This window comes from Lissotriton helveticus, chromosome 1_2 (assembly GCF_964261635.1).
Source record: "Lissotriton helveticus chromosome 1_2, aLisHel1.1, whole genome shotgun sequence".
In the NCBI taxonomy this organism is placed as follows: Eukaryota; Metazoa; Chordata; class Amphibia; order Caudata; family Salamandridae; genus Lissotriton; species Lissotriton helveticus.
In genome coordinates, this window is record NC_136058.1 from 397,826,399 (window position 1) to 397,847,428 (window position 21,030).

The window sequence follows — 21,030 nt, forward strand, 5'->3', positions numbered from 1 at the left end:
AATAAAGGCATATTAAGCAGCTATCCTCTTCTAGGTCTGGAAAAAAGGCTTAAAAGGGCCAACACAGGCTAAGAATACCTATACTAGATGCGAGCAAGACTAATGATCTATATCACTGCTAAATAAAGCCAAAAACTCTGCCATTACACCAAGGCAAATATGTGACACAATAGGAGGTCCCATGAACCTAAACAGTTTCAATAATACCCCGTTGGTAAGGGTTGCTCCCCCATCCTCCACCCTACAGCATTGGCAAACGCAATACAATGGCTTAAATTATAACAACTTGGAAGGTATTCAATGTTTGAATTGGGGATATTGACCAAAGTCTGACTATTGGACAAGGAGAGGCCTTTCATATCGGAAGCCACGGTGTAACTCTGTAACCCCTGCATTGAGTACTGATGCTGTGTTGAGGGAAACTAAAGATGATGAAAATGCTGCATCTGAGGGGGAAACTGTCGGGGAGTTAATGCAAAATATGGGTGGTGATGTGCTATTGGAACAAAATACTGTGGGTATTGACCAAAATTTGGGAGAACAGGTTGGAAGTCAATTGAATCCCCCTAGATTGCTCATTGTAAACACAATATGTAGCGATAGACCTGCTCTAGGAAGTTTTGTATCTTGGAATATTGCAGGGTTGGGGAGCAAGCTGACGTTACAATCATGGATTGACTTCATCAATGGGTTCGAACTGTGTTTTTTACAAGAGACATGGGCTTGCGATCCCATTTTTCTCCCAGGTTATCTAAATTTTTCGATTCCGGCAAGTAGAGGTGCTAGGGGTAGACCCAAGGGAGGCCTCACTGTTTGGATTAGGCAGAGCCTTGAAATTACTGTGAAAATGTGGGACTTGGGTTGTAGAGACATTCAAATGCTGAGAATTTCTTCGGTAAAATGGGGTGTGATAGATCTATACAATGTCTATGCCAGAGGCTCCAATATTGGGAGTTCCTCCACTCTAGAGGCTTTATCTAATTTTCTGCAATCAAAGTCCCTTGGGAAAAGAATAGTAATAGCTTGGGATCTAAATAGGACCTTTGAACCTCTAGACAGTACTGAAAACCCATTGGGGCAGGAAGAAGACAATCTATGGGGTGTTCCCCATCTGAATCTGTCCCCTGTTAAACGTTGGACGAAGGATATTCTTCTCTTAAATGCTATGTGTTTAGAACATGGGATGAGAGCCCTTAATGGCAGAACAAAGGGTGATAAAGAAGGTGTGTGTACATATGATAATGGTCAAAACAGAAGTAGGATAGACTACGTTATTTGTAGTCTTAATCTATGGCAGGGGGTTTGTGACATGGAAGTCAAGGGCAGGATAGAAAGTGACCACAACCCCCTTTGCGTGACCCACACTTGGTGGAAGCCCACACAGTCAAATTTATATGTAAGTGATGGGTTGCTCCCAGACATGGCAAATAGTATGCGTAGATTAAAATGGCCTTCTGTGTTGGCGAATGTAGCATCCATGGATTTTATTGGGTCTGAAGTGGATAAAGCAATTGTTTCCATGGAATTAGCTAGCCCCACACGCCCAGGATCAGGGGCAATTACTGAAATACACAACAACCTTTTCTCCCTCTTAAAACCCCATTTTATGAGAGCATGCAAGGGAAACCGTATAATATCCACCAAACCAGCTGGGTGGTTTAACCAACAGTGTAGGGTAGCCAGATTAACACTGGGTAATGCTATTAGAAGCAGGGATAGGGCAGCAATTATAGCAGCTAGAAAGCAATATAATACTAGCATCTCCTTGGCCAAAAAGCATGGGATGAGAAGTATTGGGAGGAATTAAAGGAGGCCTCCGGAGCAAAGGATTCCAGGCTCTTCTGGAAGTTAGTGAAGTGGGGCAGAGGTGGTACCCCAAAAAAACCGGACAACAACGTCGCAGAATCCGCCTGGGTGAACTATTTTAGGCCCCAATATGCTGAGACAAAAGATTGGGTTGGTGGGGATGCAATTTCAGTTGTATTTCCCAAGGATAACTTGTTTACTGCCAAGGAAGTCGACCTTGTAATCAGTTATGTACAAGGGGGTAGGGCCCCCGGATTAGACGGGGTACCTTCGGATGTTTTCAAAAACGATAAAACTAGGTGGGTCCGGTATGTGTTCTTATTAGGGAATGCAATCGCTAAGGGTGCGCTAGTCCCAGAACAGTGGAAAGGAGCTATTATTATACCTGTACATAAAAAAGGAGATCGATCCCTCCCAGCCAATTATAGGCCCATAAGTTTGATTGCCACTATCCAAAAAGTAATTGGAAAGATGGTGGTAAACAAGCTTATGGATTGGGTGGATGAAAACGATTCCCTTTCCCCCTTTCAGGCAGGTTTCCGGAGGGCCACTAGTACCATCGACCATGTGTTCCGCTTTACCATGCTGCCATGGGGGACGGTACTTCTTGGCGGGGGCAGCCTGTATGTCGCTTTTGTCGACTTGCGGGCTGCCTTCGACCTAGTCCCAAGGGGCAAGCTCTGGGCAGTTTTAAGCAAGATAGGCATCCCAGCGGAATTGCTTACTTTAATTATGAGGCTACACGAAAGCAATTTTGCCAAAGTACAGTGGGGAACAAATGGCCAATCCTCCATCGACTTTCCGGTGGAGCGAGGGGTTCGCCAAGGTTGTGCAATGGCACCCTTGCTCTTTACATTATATATCAATGGGATAGTTGATAGGATGTTAGACGCTAGTGTGGATGCACCTTCGTTAGCGGGCATCAGGGTTCCCATCCTGATGTTCGCTGACGACACGTTAATAATGTCCAAGACCCCTGCAGGGTTACAGCGAGCCCTGAACATCTTTGATGACTTTTGCCAGGAGCATGGCCTGGAAGTAAACATAGGCAAGACTAAGTTGATGGCCTTCTCCCGAGGATGTAAACCTCGCCCTAGGATACACATGAATAATATCGGGCTTGAGGTGGTAAGGAGTTCACTTACCTGGGGGTACAAATTGCAAATAATTATGGTTGGTCGCACCACATAGAAAAGGCAGTTTTGAAACACCAGCAAATATCGGGGGCCTTGCGTGTGGAGCACAAAAGATCTAAAACAAAACCCATAAAACCTGTCCTCGCTGTATATGATGCTAAGGCAATAGGCTCGGCCTTATATGGGGCGGAACTGTGGGGTTTTGACAAATTCACTTCCCTACAGATAGCAGAGAATAGGTTCCTTAGGGGGATTACGGGACTGCCCCAGAGTACCCCATTAATCCCTCTTAGTCTTGACTTGGGGAGAAGATCGGTTAGTGACCGAGCCAGATTGCGTCCTATTCTATACTGGAGAAGACTCTGGTCCACCCCTGAAATTAGGCATTACGCGGAAGGTTTTCTGGCAATAACCAAATTGATACCTTCCATAAAATATATTGGTTGAAAAACCTAAGGGTAATGCTAGGTGAACTAGGTCTTTCCAATCTCTGGGACAATCCAGGGGGGGTAGTATTCCCAAGTAAAGATACACTTAAAATGTTGTACTGGGAGTGGATAGACGGCAGGCTTTGGAGGGGGGTTAAATCGGACTCAATGGGTGGTCGTTTTTTGGAAAGTAAAATGTGTCCTGTAATAGAACAATATTGGGACAGTATAACTGTACCTATGGACAGGAAGTTATTCTTTCAATTAAGATCTGGCTCCCTACCGTTGAGATATCTAACAGGCAGATGGAAGGGTTTGAATTCTATGTGCTGCCCAGCGTGCGGCGCTACTAACGAAAGCGTAGGACACTTCCTATTTGCTTGTAATGCCTATGCCTCCCCAAGAAGGGTATGGTTAACCCCTGTCTGCAAGAATCTTGGGACATCTAGTGCAGTTGAGGCTCAGAGAATCATTTGTACTACTTCTGAGGAGCCTATTGTCATGGGAACAGCTAAGTATTTGGGCTGGGCTTGGTCCATTAGGCGGAGAGCTCTTTCTCTTAATGCTTCTTGATCAATGTTTTTAGCCTGTATGCACTTTTCCTTTTACAACGATTAAGCTGCGCAACTGTTTTAATATGTACTGGAAGAAATGTTTTTATTAAGTGTTATGTTTTTATATGCATGTTGTGCTTTTATGAGTATATAACTCGAATAAAGCTTTTCTACTACTACTACTACATGATGTGTAAAAACTGATACCAAAATCTTTTTACATTATTTTATGTTTCTTGTTTTTAAATCAGGCCGTCGACTTTTCATGTGAAAATTACTATAAGGGCCTGACATCACTTCTTGTGACGCACTACATGTGACGTCATTGTGATTTGCATATGATAATGGGCTCCTTCACTATTTTCCTTCCTTGTGCCCTGTTTATTGGCATGACATGGGTCTATAGCTATTAAAAATAAATATACAAATTCACAGGTATTCTTCCCATTTTTTCTGGTGATGTCACACATTGACATGTATTCAGCTGCTTCTTCTATTTTTAGGTGAATAAAGATCACTTGCTGTTCCCCCCCTTCCATTTCTCTCTTTTTCTCCCCCTTTCTTTGTTTCTCTCGCTCTCTTTATCTCTCCCCCTCTCTATCTCCCACACACTCCTGTTAGCTTTAGCTTCATGAATGTCACTGCCACTTCTGGCATTCATACAACAAATCCTTCAGAACATTTGAGACCAAGGGACAATCAGTGTGGAAGACGAGTTACTGGGAGTGCAACTGATTGTCCTGGCACATATGTGCTTTTGATGTGGGATTTCACTATTTCACCACATTATTCAGAGTCTGCTGCTTACAGTGGCTCAATTCTGGTAAAAAGTAGAGTTTGGCAAGGCACCAAATGAATAGAGAGAGCCAAGCTTGAGAGGAGCCACGCGTCACACGGTGTTATAAGGCTTGAGGCACAAGCTGATCCATCAACCGATAACAGTGTGTAAAAGGTGCAGCAAACATTACTTAAAAACAAGGTATATGCTCTTTTATATCTAAAAATAGGTTATTTCTTTAACACCGTTGCTTCGTTTTAGTTCATTATATATACTGCAGTGGCATTTGTTAATAGTAACACATACATTTAACCAATGAAGCTTCCATCTCCAGAGCCCTGACAACATGTCCACTCTGGGTGTGTTGGGTTTACAGGTTTTAATCCGACAAGTTAGCTGAAAGTACCGCTGTTAGTCCCAGTATTGTTCAGTGTTGCTTTTACAGGTAGTGTGGTCAGGTGCAATTGAATGTTTTTCTTTGTATCTCTTCTTCACCAAATAAAAATCAAGAATGTTTCTTTTCTTTTAGTCCACAATGTGCTCGTCTCCCATTGTGTATCCGGATACATCATGTTGCTTTGCTATGTGTACAGTAGTGAACAATCACTGAACACAAACACTTTTGTAATTCTGCAAATACGGTTATCTGCTTTTCTTCTTTACTGCTAGTCCATTCTTCTATAATCTGGTATTTCAATGTCCCACATAATTTGAATGTAATCTTTTTCCGTAATTCATTCCTCTCCTAATAATAACTGCACTGTTCAGCTCTTGTCTATGTCCTCCGATGGGTCAATATTACTTTTGATGTTCTTAAAATCTTTTCGGAGTCTCTGCATCTCTAGGATTATTTCCATTGAGTTAAATGAAGCAGTGTATTCACAGAGGGTTATGTGGGATCGAACATTGATAAAAGCCCTTTTCACTTTCAGTGCCCTTCTATATTTTCCCCCGTGTGTGTTCGCTGATGGCTTTGTAGCTCTGATAATCGACTAAAACTCTTCTCACATTCATAGAACTTGAATTATTTTCCCCTGTGTGAGTTTGTTGATGATACCTTAATGCTGACGAGAAGTGAAAATTACTGTCACATTCACTACAATTATAGGGTTTTTCCCCAGTGTGCATTCGCTGATGTGTTTGGAGGTTTGATAAGTGACTAAAACACTTTGCACATTCACTGCACTTGAATGGCTATTCTCCTGTGTGAGTTCGCTGATGATACCTTAATGCTGAAGAGAAGCAATAACTCCTGTCACATTCATTACAATGATAGGGTTTTTCACCCGTGTGTGTTCGCTGATGACTTTTTAGGTCTGATAACCGACTAAAGCACTTTGCACATTCACTGCACTTGAATGGTTTTTCCCCGTGTGTGTTCGTTGATGACTTTGAAGGTGTGATAATCGACTAAAGCTCTTCACACATTCACTGCACTTGAATGGTTTTTCCCCCGTGTGTGTTCTCTGATGACTTTGGAGGTTTGATAAGCGACTAAAGCTCTTGACACATTCACTGCACTTGAATGGCTTTTCCTCGGTGTGAGTTTGCTGATGTCTTTGAAGGTATGATAACTGACTAAAGCACTTTGCACATTCACTGCACTTGAATGGTTTTTCCCCCGTGTGTGTTCTCTGATGACTTTGAAGGCTTGATAACTCACTAAAGCACTTTGCACATTCACTGCACTTGAATGATTTTGCCCCTGTGTGTGTTCGCTGATGTCTTTGAAGGCTTGATAACTCACTAAAGCACTTTGCACATTCACTGCACTTGAATGGTTTTTCCCCTGTGTGTGTTCGCTGATGTCTTTGAAGGCTTAATAACGCACTAAAGCACTTTGCACATTCACTGCACTTGAATGGTTTTTCCCCTGTGTGTGTTCGCTGATGACTTTGAAGGCTTGATAACTGACTAAAGCTCTTTGCACATTCACTGCACTTGAATGGTTTTTCCCCCGTGTGTGTTCTCTGATGACTTTGGAGGTTTGATAAGCGACTAAAGCTCTTGACACATTCACTGCACTTGAATGGCTTTTCCCCGGTGTGAGTTTGCTGATGTCTTTGAAGGTGTGATAAGCGACTAAAGCACTTTGCACATTCACTGCACTTGAATGGTTTTTCCCCTATGTGTGTTCGCTGATGTCTTTGACGGTGTGATATCCGACTAAAGCACTTTGCACATTCACTGCACTTGAATGGTTTTTCCCCTGTGTGTGTTCGCTGATGACATTGAAGGCTTGATAACTGACTAAAGCTCTTTGCACATTCACTGCACTTGAATGGTTTTTCCCCCGTGTGTGTTCTCTGATGACTTTGGAGGTCTGATAAGCGACTAAAGCTCTTGACACATTCACTGCACTTGAATGGCTTTTCCCCGGTGTGAGTTTGCTGATGTCTTTGAAGGCTTGATAACTCACTAAAGCACTTTGCACATTCACTGCACTTGAATGGTTTTTCCCCTGTGTGTGTTCGCTGATGTGTTTGGAGGTTTGATAACTGACTAAAGCTCTTGACACATTCACTGCACTTGAATGGTTTTTGTCCTGGGTATGTTTGCTGATGAAGCTTGAGTGGTGATGACAAACTAAAGCTCTCGCTGCATGTATATGATTCTTCTTTCTTGGTTAGTGTCTGGGGGTCGGGTATATATTTGTCTACATCCCATGATTGTATGTCCTGATGGGCCGACATGACTGATAAAGCACTTGTGTTTTTCTCACACACTTTATATGTGTGCGGTATTTTACACGTTTGATTTCTGTTTTAACAATAAATGCAATAGCCACCAAACATTTGCCACACTCCTATTACGTAGAAGGTGTCTTTGTAGGTGATTATGCCTTTAGATTGGATTATGGCTATGCATGCTTGAGGGTAAAGATGTATCTTCCTTCTGAACGGTGCAAATAGTGACAGTCTGCTGTATTTTAGATAGAAGAACTCTTCTTTCCTTTACCATTCAGTTGTCTGGCTCCGCTCTGTTGTGCTCTTCTCTGGTTACTGTGGTTTGTCCAGAAAGAGTTTACAATTCACCTAGAGCACGGAATGATGGCTTGTCATCATATTAGAAAACAGAGCACTGCGGTAATCTCACCATACAGATCCCATGATCAAAGTTGGTACTGGACTTGTTTATATAGGAGTTGGTTTGTTATTGTTGTTGCCTTAATTTTCCTAAGGTCGTTTCTTCGTCTTGCGGCGTGGAGGTGTACAGCTCAGCCTCTTGCAATCACTGAACTGCCCTTGATGCTTCATCCAGGATCTGTCAGTTTGTGTGCAGGTTCCTCTGTCGCCGACTGCTCTGATGTTTTCCTGAATACTGGAGCTCATTATTTCTGCTATTATTGAAGATTTACAGCATTCGCTTCATTATTGATGGTCATTTCATACAGTCAAGGCTTGTTTTCTGTTGGATGTAAAGATATTGAAAATTACTAAATTGAAACATATTGGAATTATAATTCACAATGTTAACTGTTTGTAAAAGACATTTCGGGGGAGATTTACCAAATATCCACGCAATGCAGCGCAGCCCTCCCCCTCCCCCCAAGAGGCTGCGATGCTCGACAGGGAGGGAGCAGGAAAGCACCATATTTTCAAAGATATGGCTCTCTCCTTCCCTCTCCCTTGCGCTGGCACTGATTACAGCAGCCCTGTGCCATGCACACACCTTAGCACAAGAGCGCTAGGGTGTTTGTGTGTGTGAGCCCAGCATAGGTTTTTGTACAGGACGGATACCCTTCCTGTACAAAATAGTAGACACGAGGGAATGCTTTTCCCACTTTGTATGCGTGTTGCACAGTGCAGTGCGCATGCAAAGTCAGAAAAGGAAGGATAAATCAAAGCATTTCTCCTTCCTTTGCGCCTAGTTTAAAAGGGTGCAGTTTTTTTCACGCTAAACCCAATCTACTGTATTTGGTAAATTGGTTTTAGTGTGAGAATCCTTGGGTGGTTGCACTGGAACGCCCATGCACCCACCTTGACAGGCCCCAAAGGTGTGAAGTAATGCGAAGCAGTGATATGCGCTGCTTCACATTACTTTTACGTTATTTCCAGTGCTAAACAAGAGTAGGGCTGGAAAGTAAATTAGGAAAAAAAGATTTTGCGCTGTTTTGTGCCACCTTTATGACGAAAATACGGCGCAAAATATTAGTAAATCCCCCCTTCTTCTTTACTGCCTTTAAAACTTAGCAAGGAATTGTTCATCATACACAGATATTTAACTAAAAGTTCTGTTGATCTGGTGACATCTTAATAATGTCTGAAAAGGGGGAGATTTACCAGCGTTTACAGCGCTTAGCAAAGTAAGGGCGCCCCCAGAGCACCAAAGTGCTCGAGGTATAGCTTAAGATAGACGCATATGGTCAGGATTTCAATTAAACAACAATAGAGTTTAGAAAAAGAGATGGATCAGGCGGGGCTGCAAAATTTCCAGTAACTTTTTCACAAGGTATACAACAAAAGTAACTCCATTTACACACTTCTTCTTATTCTTTCCTATTCACTTAAGATCATCTCAAATACCAACTCCTGTCTTTACCCGCTGTTCATAAGCCACCTTTGACACTTTCAACAGCTCCCTTGGTTCAAGCTTTTCTGGTTTCTTCTAACTTGGAAGATTGGAACATTATTGTCAGTTGAGGGGGGTTTCCTATCGCCATAACATCTGTCCATCTCCCTGAAACTAGTGCAACTTACAGCGCTCAGTTCTGGTCCTGAAAGACAACTTTAAAAAGCAAGTCTTTAGTTCTTCCTAAAGCAGATAAAGTTCTGTAACATGCAGCTCCTTCCGGGGCTTTTGTGGCAAACAGAACAAGGGTTTCACTGTAAGGCCCGTCCTTTACATTATAAGCGCAGATAAGGCAAACAAACGTTGATTCATATCATTTAATATTCAACGAGATCAGTCATTTAGTAGTTATAGAGAATCCATCACAACCAATAATTTACCTGACATATCCCCGCAGCAGATGTCTGCATATTACTCTTTTTTCCAACTTTTCCACCATTACATGGCATCTGGCATGATGTTGTCCGTTTGGGGCCCAGGATGCCACTTTGTGACTGGATGGGCATTTGGTAGAGCGGGAGGAGGTGTCAGTTATCCACAGGTGATGTGGCATTTCTACTTTTCTATATTTCTCATCTTCAAGTTTATCTAATTTCCTGTCCTTCGGCCCCCCTTCTGCCCTCTGGCTGCTCACTCTCTGGGGTTCATCAGAAGTCAGATAAATGCCTGATAGTCACAAGGCTGTGTTTCTCACTTTTTCTACAACACTTATGCAGATAAATGGCCTAGTTTAGAGTTTGTCTAACAGATTATAGCCTCAAAACTAGGATTGGGTGAAGAATTCAGCTCTGCCGTCGGAGCACGCAAATTTTTGCCCAGAGTGCGGAGTTCCAATAAACTCCAAGAAGTAATGCAGAACTGAGTTTTCTTTATCAAGCGGTTCTCCAATGGTATGGTGGCGGGTGCTTGTGAGAAAATATAACGCGCTAGACCTCCTGGCGAGATTTCTCATTGCGGGAGGTCGCGAGCACTCAAGTGTAGAGATCTGCCATTCTCATGAAGCTGCCACTCAATTAGAATGTCAATTTGAGCGACAGAAAGCAGCAGCGCCCTCTGTAGTGCCGTTCGTGCTGATTTTCCTGACAGTTATAAGGTTATATAAGTTACAATTATAAGGCAGACAGATATCCTGTCTGCCTTATAATTGCCACAGGATGTAATAATAATAATAATAATAATAAAAACATTTATTAAGCGCATGGTTAAACAGGAAAACAGTGCGTCCCCGCGCTGTGAATGCATTCCGTCAGAACTCCAGAGCAGGCCCCCCAAAACAGGAAGGAAAGAGGCACCTAATACAACTAGACCTTGTGGAACAAATGTGTCTTCAATTTCAGCCTAATGCGCGATTCCGAAGGTTCCACCCGAAGTTCAATTGAAAGTTCATTCCAGTATTTGCTTGCTAGGAACCTAAAGAACCGTCCTCCCATCCGTACTCTTCGGATACGAGGGACCACCATCTGCATGCTGCCCATGGATCTCAACAACCGTTTGGGACGATATATGGTCATCATACTCTGGAGGTAGGTAGGGCCATGGTCATGTGCGATGCGGTGGGTAATGCACAAGGTTTTAAACCAAATGCGTTCCTGCATGGGAAGCCAGTGCAAGATTTGAAGAGCACGCTTCCCAGATGACTTCCTAAGTAGTTTCAAAACCAACCTAGCCGCCGCATTCTGGACACATTGGAGTTGGTTCAGGCCCTTTTTACTAAGGACACAGAGCAATGAGTTCCCATAATCGAGATGAGGAGTGACTAAGGCATGCAGTAGGGTTGTCCTTGCTTTGATGGGGAGAAGATCTACGATCTTACGGAGGACCTTTGGTGTGCCATAGCATTTCCCGGCTACAATTCCCAAGTGTTGAGAGCAAGAGAGGTTAGAATCTAGAAGTACACCCAGATTTTTCACCGTATCTGATGGAATGGGCATAGTACCCAAATCAGCTGGCCATCAGGCTGAAGTCCAGATGGAGGGAGACGGACCGATTTCCAAAATTTCCGTCTTATTACCATTGAGGCGAAGACAGTTATTCTTCATCCAGCCAGCCAGTGCCACAAGACAGGAGGAGAAGTTCTCTGCTGCCACAACTGGGTTATGAGATAGAGTGATCACCAGTTGGGTATCATCCGCATACGAGACAATATCCACCCCATAAGATTCCACCATCCTTGCAAGGGGCTCCATATAGAGATTAAACAACGTAGGGCTCAATATAGAGCCCAGCGGAACCCTTGTCTAAGAGACCTGGGTTTGGATTTATACGGGGGGCAGTGAACTTGAAATTTCCTATCAGCTAAAAAAGAGCTCATCCATTCATAGGCTTGGCCAGCTATCCCCATCTCACTCAAGCGTGAAAGGAGCCCAGAGTGCGATACGGTATCAAAACCCGTACTCAAGTCCAGTAATATCAGAGCGGCAGTGTGACCATCATCAACTTTGAGGCGAAGCAGTTCTGTGGAGAAAAGGAGGGCAGTCTCAGTAGAGTGCTTCGCCCTGAAACCCGATTGGGAGGAATGAAGAAGATGGTGGTCCTCCTCAAAGCCAACCAGTTGATTTTTCACCATTTTCTCCACTACCTTGGCGCAAAAAGGCAGGAGGGAAATAGGACGAAGATTATCTAATTGAGTCATACTCAGATTGGCCTTTTTTATGGGAACAACCTGGGCCAGCTTCCATTCCTCAGGCACCCGACTTTCTTGAAATGACAGAGTGGCCAAATTGCATATGTGGCAACTCAGAAGAGGTAGATGGCTTCTGAGGATCTTAACAGGGGCAACATCCATTGGAGATCCAGAGTGGATATCCGAGATTATTTTTATCAGCTCCTCCCGCGGAGGAACCTTGAATTCCTCGAGAGCGCCATTTTTCATGAGTCCATAGCAGGTCACCCTAGCCGGGGTAACTACTGTAGGGCTTTGCTGAAAAGATTCATAGATCTTCTCCACTTTACTCACAAAGTGGTCAGCTACGTTTTCACAAATCTCGATGGAAGGAGGGTCTTCGGCCATAGTCGCCATAAGAGATGTTAACTCCTTATAAATTAAAAAGAGCTCTTTGGATGAATTATCCAAATTTTCAATCCTCTCTTTAATGTGATCTCTTTTCGCCTTTCTAATCAGGCTATGGTACGCCCTCAGGCTACTCCTATAGGATTCTTTGTGAGTAGAATCATAATCTTTCCGCCACCGGCATTCTAGGACCTTGCATTTGGCCTTAGCTGCACACAGCTCCTCATTGTACCAAGGGGCTGACCTAGATCCGCATGTAGGGGCTTTTTGAGTCCAAGGGGCCACCTTATCCAGGGCCTTAGTTACCCAATCCTCATAATCCTTCCAAGCTCCCATGAGAGTCTGACTAAACGGAGGGATTTCCAAGTTTAAGGCAGAATCAAATGTCTCATGGCTGAATTTCCTCCAATTCCTGAGTCTAGGTGGAGGTGGACGCTTAGGTTTTTCCCCTCTGATCAAGCCCAGCACACTAAATGGAATGAGGTAATGGTCAGACCATAAAATCCTGATAGGGGGGAATACTTTAATATCATGCCAGTTAGAAAAGATGGGATCAAGAAGATGTCCCGCTTGATGAGTTGGTCTCCCATCAGATAGTCTAAGCATCAGGGCTTTCAGAGAGGTAATTACGGATTGTGCCTCAGTACAGTTAGCATCCACAAAATGTAGGTTAAGATCACCTACTATGAGGAATTTACTATATCGAAGGGCTGGCTGAGTCACTGTTTCAAGGAGGCTATCCGCAAACTGTAAGGACCCCCCGGGAGGGCGACAAAAAAGATAGCCCTGAATGGTACACTCCGGGGAGACTTTGATGGAGAAAAGGCCCGCTTCCCAGTTACTAATCGATACTTGTTTCAAGGAGCACTCAAGGTCAGTTTTATGAACAATAGCTAGCCCCCCCCTATTTGAATTCCTCTGTCAATTCTTAAAAGGCCATATAGAGGCGGGAGGGCCTCCCGAATATCAGGGGCAGCGGCCTCATCCAGCCAGGTTTCCGTAAGGAATAGCAAGTCAGGTTGATAGTCAATAAGACAGTCATGGATGTTCAAACAGTCTTTTTTAAAAGAACGGCAATTCAGTAGGTTCATAGAGAGTTGATCTGTCCCCTTTATCATCTCCGAATCAGTGGTGGGGAGAAAGTGACAACCTCTACACCTTTGGTGCATATAATCAGGCAGCATACCATGTGTACAGTCTGCTTTGGGTATGGGACGAAGAAGAGCTAGTTCTTCACTAGAGTTTTGCAACACTCTTACCCGTTCTGTCGAGACAGACACAGGGGTCCTGGCCCCTGGCCGCGTCAGGTCGCGGACGGGCGCAGACGGGCTTGCCTTGTGCGCCCGCTGAGCCCGTCTGCTGTGCGGTCGCTGACCCATCTTCCTAAATATGGGTAGGTTTGCGAGAACTAGAGCGTTAACCCGAGCGCTGGAGATGCAGAAAATGGTGGGTTCCTCACCCTCCGCTCAAACGCCCACAATGGACGCGGCGGAACGGGGCGGGATCAAAGAGCAGGTAGGGTTTTAGCAAAAGAATTGTAGTGCGAGCAAAAGAGCAGTAAAAACAAATTATGATAAATTTTTAAAAGAACAGTTCAGTCAAGCATCAAATATTAAAAAAAATGGGCCAAATGGCACCGCGCTTCTCCTCTTAACACCCCAGTACTGAGGCTATCCCCAGAGTTCGCTCACGGAGATGACTGTCCCTGCCACTGACAGCCAGCATCCACCATTTTTAAATGGGCGGGCAGGATACCTGTCACATTGTGATGGAATTAATCATCCACTGAAATCTAAATCAGGCCTTTGGTGTACACTGTGTGCAGTGTGGCTAGCTGGGCTTGAAGGATCTTGTGGTTGGTGGGTTTCTCACTGCTTTGAGGTCACCGCAAGGCAAAGCTTCTGTCAGCCGTGTCTTGTGCAGATCTTCCTTTATAGGCAGGACTTCTGTGAACTGCGCCTTGTGCAGATCTTCCTTCCAAACAGGACCTCAGTCAGCTGCTCCTTGTGCAGATTGTCCTTCCAGGCAGACCTTCTGTCAGCTGCTCCTTGTGCATATTGTCCTTCCAGGCAGGACTTCTGTCAGCTGCGCCTTGTGCAGATCTTCCTTCCAAGCAGGAACTCTGTCAGCCGCGCCTTGTGCAGATCTTCCTTACAGGCAGGACCTCTGTCAGCTGCGCCTTGTGCAGATCTTCCTTCCAGGCAGAACTTCTGTCAGCTGCGCCCTGTGCAGATCTTCCTTCCAGGTTGGACTTCTGTCAGCGGTGTCTTGTGCAGATCTTCCTTCTAGGCAGGACTTCTGTCAGCTGCGCCTTGTGCAGATCTTCCTTCCAGGCAGAACTTCTGTCAGCTGCGCCCTGTGCAGATCTTCCTTCCAGGTTGGACTTCTGTCAGCGGTGTCTTGTGCAGATCTTCCTTCCAGGCTGGACTTCTGTCAGCTGCGCCTTGTGCAGATCTTCCTTCAAGGCTGGACTTCTGTCATCTGCGCCTTGTGCAGATCTTCCTTTCTAAGCTGGACTTCTGTCAGCGGTGCCTTGTTCAGATCTGCCTTCCAGGCAGGACTTCTGTCAGCTGCGTCTTTGTGCAAATCTTCTTTCCAGGCAGGACTTATGTCAGCTGTGAATTGTGAAGATCTTTCTTGCAGCAGAGTTTCTGTCAGCTGTGCCTTGTGCAGATCTTCCTTTCTAGGCAGGACTTCTGTCAGCTGTAACTTGTGCGGACCATCCTTTCAGGCTGTAGCTTCTGTCAGCTGCGCCTTGTGCAGATCTTCCTGCCAGGCTGGACTTCTGTCAGCTGTGTCTTGTGCAGATCTTCCTTCCAGGCAGGACGTCTGTCAGCAGCGCCTTGTGCAGATCTTCATTCCAGGCAGGGGCTTCTGTCAGCTGCGCCTTGTGCATATCTTCCTCCCAGGCCAGACTTCTGTCAGCTGCGCCTTGTGCAGATCTCCCTTCCAGGCAGGACTTCTGTCAGCTGCGCCTTGTGCTGATCTTCTTTTCAGGCAGGACTTCTGTCAGCGGTGTCTTGTGCAGATCTTCCTTCTAGGCAGGACTTCTGTCAGCTGCGCCTTGTGCAGATCTTCCTTCCAGGCAGAACTTCTGTCAGCTGCGCCCTGTGCAGATCTTCCTTCCAGGTTGGACTTCTGTCAGCGGTGTCTTGTGCAGATCTTCCTTCCAGGCTGGACTTCTGTCAGCTGCGCCTTGTGCAGATCTTCCTTCAAGGCTGGACTTCTGTCATCTGCGCCTTGTGCAGATCTTCCTTTCTAAGCTGGACTTCTGTCAGCGGTGCCTTGTTCAGATCTGCCTTCCAGGCAGGACTTCTGTCAGCTGCGTCTTTGTGCAAATCTTCTTTCCAGGCAGGACTTATGTCAGCTGTGAATTGTGAAGATCTTTCTTGCAGCAGAGTTTCTGTTAGCTGTGCCTTGTGCAGATCTTCCTTTCTAGGCAGGACTTCTGTCAGCTGTAACTTGTGCGGACCATCCTTTCAGGCTGTAGCTTCTGTCAGCTGCGCCTTGTGCAGATCTTCCTGCAAGGCTGGACTTCTGTCAGCTGTGTCTTGTGCAGATCTTCCTTCCAGGCAGGACATCTGTCAGCTGTGTCTTGTGCAGATCTTCCTTCCAGGCAGGACGTCTGTCAGCAGCGCCTTGTGCAGATCTTCATTCCAGGCAGGGGCTTCTGTCAGCTGCGCCTTGTGCATATCTTCCTCCCAGGCCAGACTTCTGTCAGCTGCGCCTTGTGCAGATCTCCCTTCCAGGCAGGACTTCTGTCAGCTGCGCCTTGTGCTGATCTTCTTTTCAGGCAGGACTTCTGTCAGCTGCGCCCTCTGCAGATCTTTCTTCCAGGCGGGACTTCTGTCAGCTGTGCCTTGTGCAGATCTACCTTTTAGGCTGGACTTCTGTCAGCTGCGCCTTGTGCAGATCTTCCTTCCAGGCAGGACTTCTGTCAGCTGTGTCTTGTGCAGATCTTCCTTCCAATCAATCAATCAATCAATCATAGCATTTGTGTAGCACGCTACTCACCCGGAAGGGTTTCAAGGCGTTTGGGGGAGGGGTTCGCTACTGCTCAAACATCCAGGTCTTGAGTTGTTTCCTGAAGGCGAGATGGTCCTGTGTCAGCCGGAAGTGGATGGGGAGAGAGTTCCATGTCTTGGCTGCCAGTTAGGAGAAGGATCTTCCTCCGGCGGTGGCTCTTCGGATGCGAGGTACGGCGGCGAGGGCGAGGCTTGTAGAACGTAGCTGGCGGGTGGGCGTGTAGAAGGTCAGGCGGTCGTTGAGGTACTTGGGGCCCAGGTCGTGGAGAGACTTGTGTGCGTGGGTAAGGAGCCTGAACGTGATCCTTTTGCTGACGGGGAGCCAGTGCAGGTCCCTCAGGTGGCCGGAGATGTGGCTGCGTCGGGGGATGTCCAAGATGAGTCGGGCGGAGGCGTTCTGTATGCGCTGGAGTCTTTTCTGTAGTTTGGCTGTGGTTCCCGCGTAGAGGGTTTTCCTGTAGTCCAGTCGGCTGGTGACGAGTGCCAGGGTGACCGTCTTCCTGGTTTCGGTCGGGATCCAGTGGAAGATCTTTCGGAGAATACGCAGGGTGTTGAAGCACGATGAGGAGACGGCGTTGACTTGTCTGGTCATCGAGAGGGAAGAGTCAGGTTGCGTGCGTGGTCTGTTGGCTTGGGAGCGGTGCCCAGGGCGGGAGGCCACCAGGAGTCGCCCCAGGCGGAGGGCGATGGTCCCAGGATGAGGACTTCCGTCTTGTCTGAGTTCAGTTTCAGGCAGCTGTTCTTCATCCACTCGGCGACGTCTTTCATCCCTTCGTGTAGGCTCGTTCTGGCGGTGGCGGGTTCGTGGGTGAGGGAGAGGATCAGCTGGGTGTCATCGGCATAGGAGATGATGTTGAGGTTGTGTTGGCGTGCGATGGCTGCGAGAGGGCTCATGTAGACGTTGAAGAGGGTTGGGCTGAGCGATGATCCTTGCGGTACGCCGCAGATGACTTCGGTGGCCTCGGATCGGAACGGGGGAGGCGGACTCTTTGTGTTCTTCCGGCGAGGAACGAGATGATCCACTCCAGTGCCTTTTCTTGGATACCGATGTTGCTGAGGCGTTGAACTAGGGTGCCGTGGCAGACGGTGTAGAACGGTGCAGAGCGGTCCAGGAGGATGAGGGCCGCTTTTTCCCCATTGTCGAGCAGGGCTTGGATGTCTTCGGTGGCTGCGATGAGGGCGGTCTCGGTGCTGTGGTTGGTTCGGAAACCGGACTGCGAGGGGTCGAGGGATCCGTTCGTCTCAAGGAAGGCTGCAAGCTGTCTGTTGATGGTCTTCTCGATGACTTTGGCAGGAAAAGGGAGGAGCGAGATAGGGCGGAAGTTCTTGAGGTCAGTGGGGTCCGCTGTTGGTTTCTTCAGTAAACCGCTGAGCTCGGCATGCTTCCAGCTCTCCGGGAAGGTGGCGGTGTTGAAGAAGGAGTTGATGACGTCCCGGAGTTGGGGTGCGATGATCGAGTCGGCCTTGTTGAAGACGTGGTGGGGGCAGGGGTCGGTCGGAGATCCGGAGTGGAGGTTGTTCATCGTGCGGGCTGTGTCTTCGGTGGTCACCGTGGTCCAGGTGCGGAGGGTGGTGGTGGGGGGCATTGGTTCGACGTTCGGGTGCGTGGAAGGTGCGCTGAAGCTGTTGTGGATGTCGGCGATCTTGCGGTGGAAGTACTAGGCGAGAGAGTCGCAGAGATCTTGTGAAGGAGTGATGTCGTTGTTGCCGGTGCTGGGATTGGAGAATTCCTTGACGATGCTGAAGAGTTCCTTGCTGTCGTGGGCGTTGTTGTCCAGTCGTTTCTTCAGTGATTTCTTCTTGGTGGTGCGGATGAGCTGGTGGTGCTTGCGGGTGGCGTCTTTGAAGGCGGTCATGTTGTCTGTGGTCTGGTCGAGGAGCCAGGCTTTCTTGAGGGTGCAGCAGTTCTTCTTGGAGTCCTTGAGTTCGTCGGTGAACCAGGAAGCTTTCTTGCTTCTGGGTCTGCTGGGTGGGTTCTTTAGTGGCGCGAGGTCATCGGCGCAGGCGGTCAGCCACTGCGTGAGGTTGCGTGCTGCTTCGTTGGGGTTTGTTGTGCTGGCGGGTGGGTTCTGGCTGAGGGAGGTTGGGAGCTACTCAGCGGTGATCTTGCTCCAGCTCCTGCGAGGAACCTGTTGCGGGTGGTGGTGGGAAGTGGTTCTTCTGAAGCTGAAGTGGACGCAGCTGTGGTCGGTCCAGTGAAGTCCGGTGGAGTGGCTGAAGGTGATGTGCTTGCTGGATGAGAAGACGGGATCAAGCGTGTGGCCGGCGTAGTGGGTGGGGGTGTTGACCAGTTGCTTGAGTCCGAGGTTGGCGAGGTTGTCCAGCAGGGCGGCGGTGTTATGGTCCTTGTTGTTCTCCAGGTGGAAGTTGAGGTCCCCTAGGAGGATGTAGTCAGCGGAGCGGAGGGCGTGCGGGCTGACGAAGTCCGCGATGTCTTCGCTGAATTGTGTACGTGGTCCCGGGGGTCTGTAGACGAGGGTGCCTCTGAGGGTCGTCTTTGGGTCGGTGTGTATCTGGAAGTGGAGATACTCGGCGGCGGCGAAGGTGTCGTTGGAGTCGGTCGTGATGCGGATGGTGTTCTTGTGTACGATGGCGATGCCTCCTCCAGTCTGGTTGACGCGGTCTCTCCAGATGATCTTGTATCCGTCTGGGATGGCGATCGCGGTGCTGAGGAGGCGTTCATCCAGGTTTCTGTGAGGAAGGCGATGTCTGGTGAGGTTGTGTCGAGCAGGTTCCAAAGTTCAATGGCGTGTCTGTGGATGGAGCGGGTGTTGAGCAGGATGCACTTGAGGTGGCTGTTGTGGGTGCTTGGCTTGGTAGCTGTGGTGCAGGTCCGGAGGCAGGTGAACTTGCAGGCTTGACAGGTGAAGGGTCCATGGGTGCGTCTCGGGGTGGCTCGGTGGCAGGCTCTTGTTTGGTCGGGTTTGAGTGCGATGAGGGTGGCGGCGTCATAGGTCCGTCGTGTGGGCTGGCATCGTCGGAGGCCAGGGGTCCGGGCACTGGGCGGGGTCCAGGCACGGACGGGCGCAGACGGGCTTGCCTTTGGCGTGCCTTCGGCACACAATCGGCGCGCCCGCTGCGCGTCAATGCTGCACGTGCGTGGGGTCGTCATAAGTAGGCAGCCGGGAGCAGGGTCAGCGGCGGGGCGGCGAATGGGCTAGCGGGGGCGGGGCCGCAGGGAGGCAGCGGCGGGAAAGTCTGGTGCGAGCGGGCGGCTCAGCGACGGCTGGGTCGCCCGGGCAGCAGCAGGAAAATAAGGCGGCAAAACAGCGGGGCTCAGGAGCAGCAGCAGGAGGAGCGTGGGGGCGACCAGGCCACAGGTGCAGGCACAGTGGTCGCTCCCTGGAAGAGGACGCGGCTCCTTTAAGGAGGCAGCCGGGAGGAGGGTCAGCGGCGGGGTGGCGAATGCGCTGGCGGGGCCGCAGGGAGGCAGCGGCGGGAAAGTCTGGTGCGGGCGGGCGGCTCAACGACGGCTGGGTCGCCCCGGCAGCAGCAGGAAAATAAGGCGGCAAAACAGCGGGGCTCAGGAGCAGCAGCAGGAGGAGCGTGGGGGCGACCAGGCCACAGGTGCAGGCACAGTGGTCGCTCCAGGCAGGACTTCTGTCAGCTGCGCCTTGTGCAGATCTTCTTTTCAGGCAGGACTTCTGTCAGCTGTGCCCTGTGCAGATCTTTTTTTCCAGGCGGAACTTCTGTCAGCTGCGCCTTGTGCAGATTGTCCTTTCTAGGCAGGACTTCTGTCAGCTGTGCCTTGTGCAGATCTTCCTTCCAGGTAGGACTTCTGTCAGCTGTGTCTTGTGCAGATCTTCCTTCCATGCAGGACTTCTGTCAGCTGCGCCTTGTGCAGATCATCAGGCAGGGCTTCTATCAGCTGTGCCCTGTGCAGATCTTTCTTCCAGGCTGGACTTCTGTCAGCTGCGCCTTGTGCAGATCTTCCTTTTAGGCTGGACTTCTGTCAGCAGCACCTTGAGCAGATCTTCCTTTCTAGGCAGGACTTCTGTCAGCTGCGCCTTGTGCAGATCTTCCTTCCAGGCTGGACCTCTGTCAGCTGCGCCTTGTGCATGTGTTCCCTTCTAGGCAGGACTTCTGTCAGCTGCGCCTTGTGCATGTCTTCCTTTCTAGGCTGGACCTCTGTCATCTGTGCCCTGTGTAGATCTTCCTTTCTAGGCTAGATCTCTGTCAGCTGCCATTTGTGCATGTCTTCCTTTCTAGGCCGGACTTCTGTCAGCTGCGCCTTGTGCAGATCTTCTTTTCAGGCAGGGCTTCTCTAAGCTGTGCCCTGTACAGATCTTCCTTTCTAGGCTGGACCTCTGTCAGCTGCGCATTGTGCAGATCTTCATTCCAGGCAGGACTTCTGTCAGCTGCGTCTTGTGCAGATCTTCTTTTCAGGCAGGACTTCTGTCAGCTGCGCCTTGTGCAGATCTTCTTTTCAGGTAGGGCTTCTGTCAGCTGTGCCCTGTGCAGATCTTCCTTTCTAGGCTGGACCTCTGTCAGCTGCGCCTTGTGCAGATCTTCATTCCAGGCAGGGGCTTCTGTCAGCTGTGCCTTGTGCAGATCTTCTTTTCAGGCAGGGCTTCTGTCAGCTGTGCCCAGTGCAGATCTTGTTTTTAGGCTGGACTTCTGTCAGCTGCGCCCTGTGCAGATCTTCCTTCCAGGCAGGAATTCTGTCAGCTGTGCCCTGTGCAGATCTTCCTTTTAGGCAGAAATTCTGTCAGCTGCGCCTT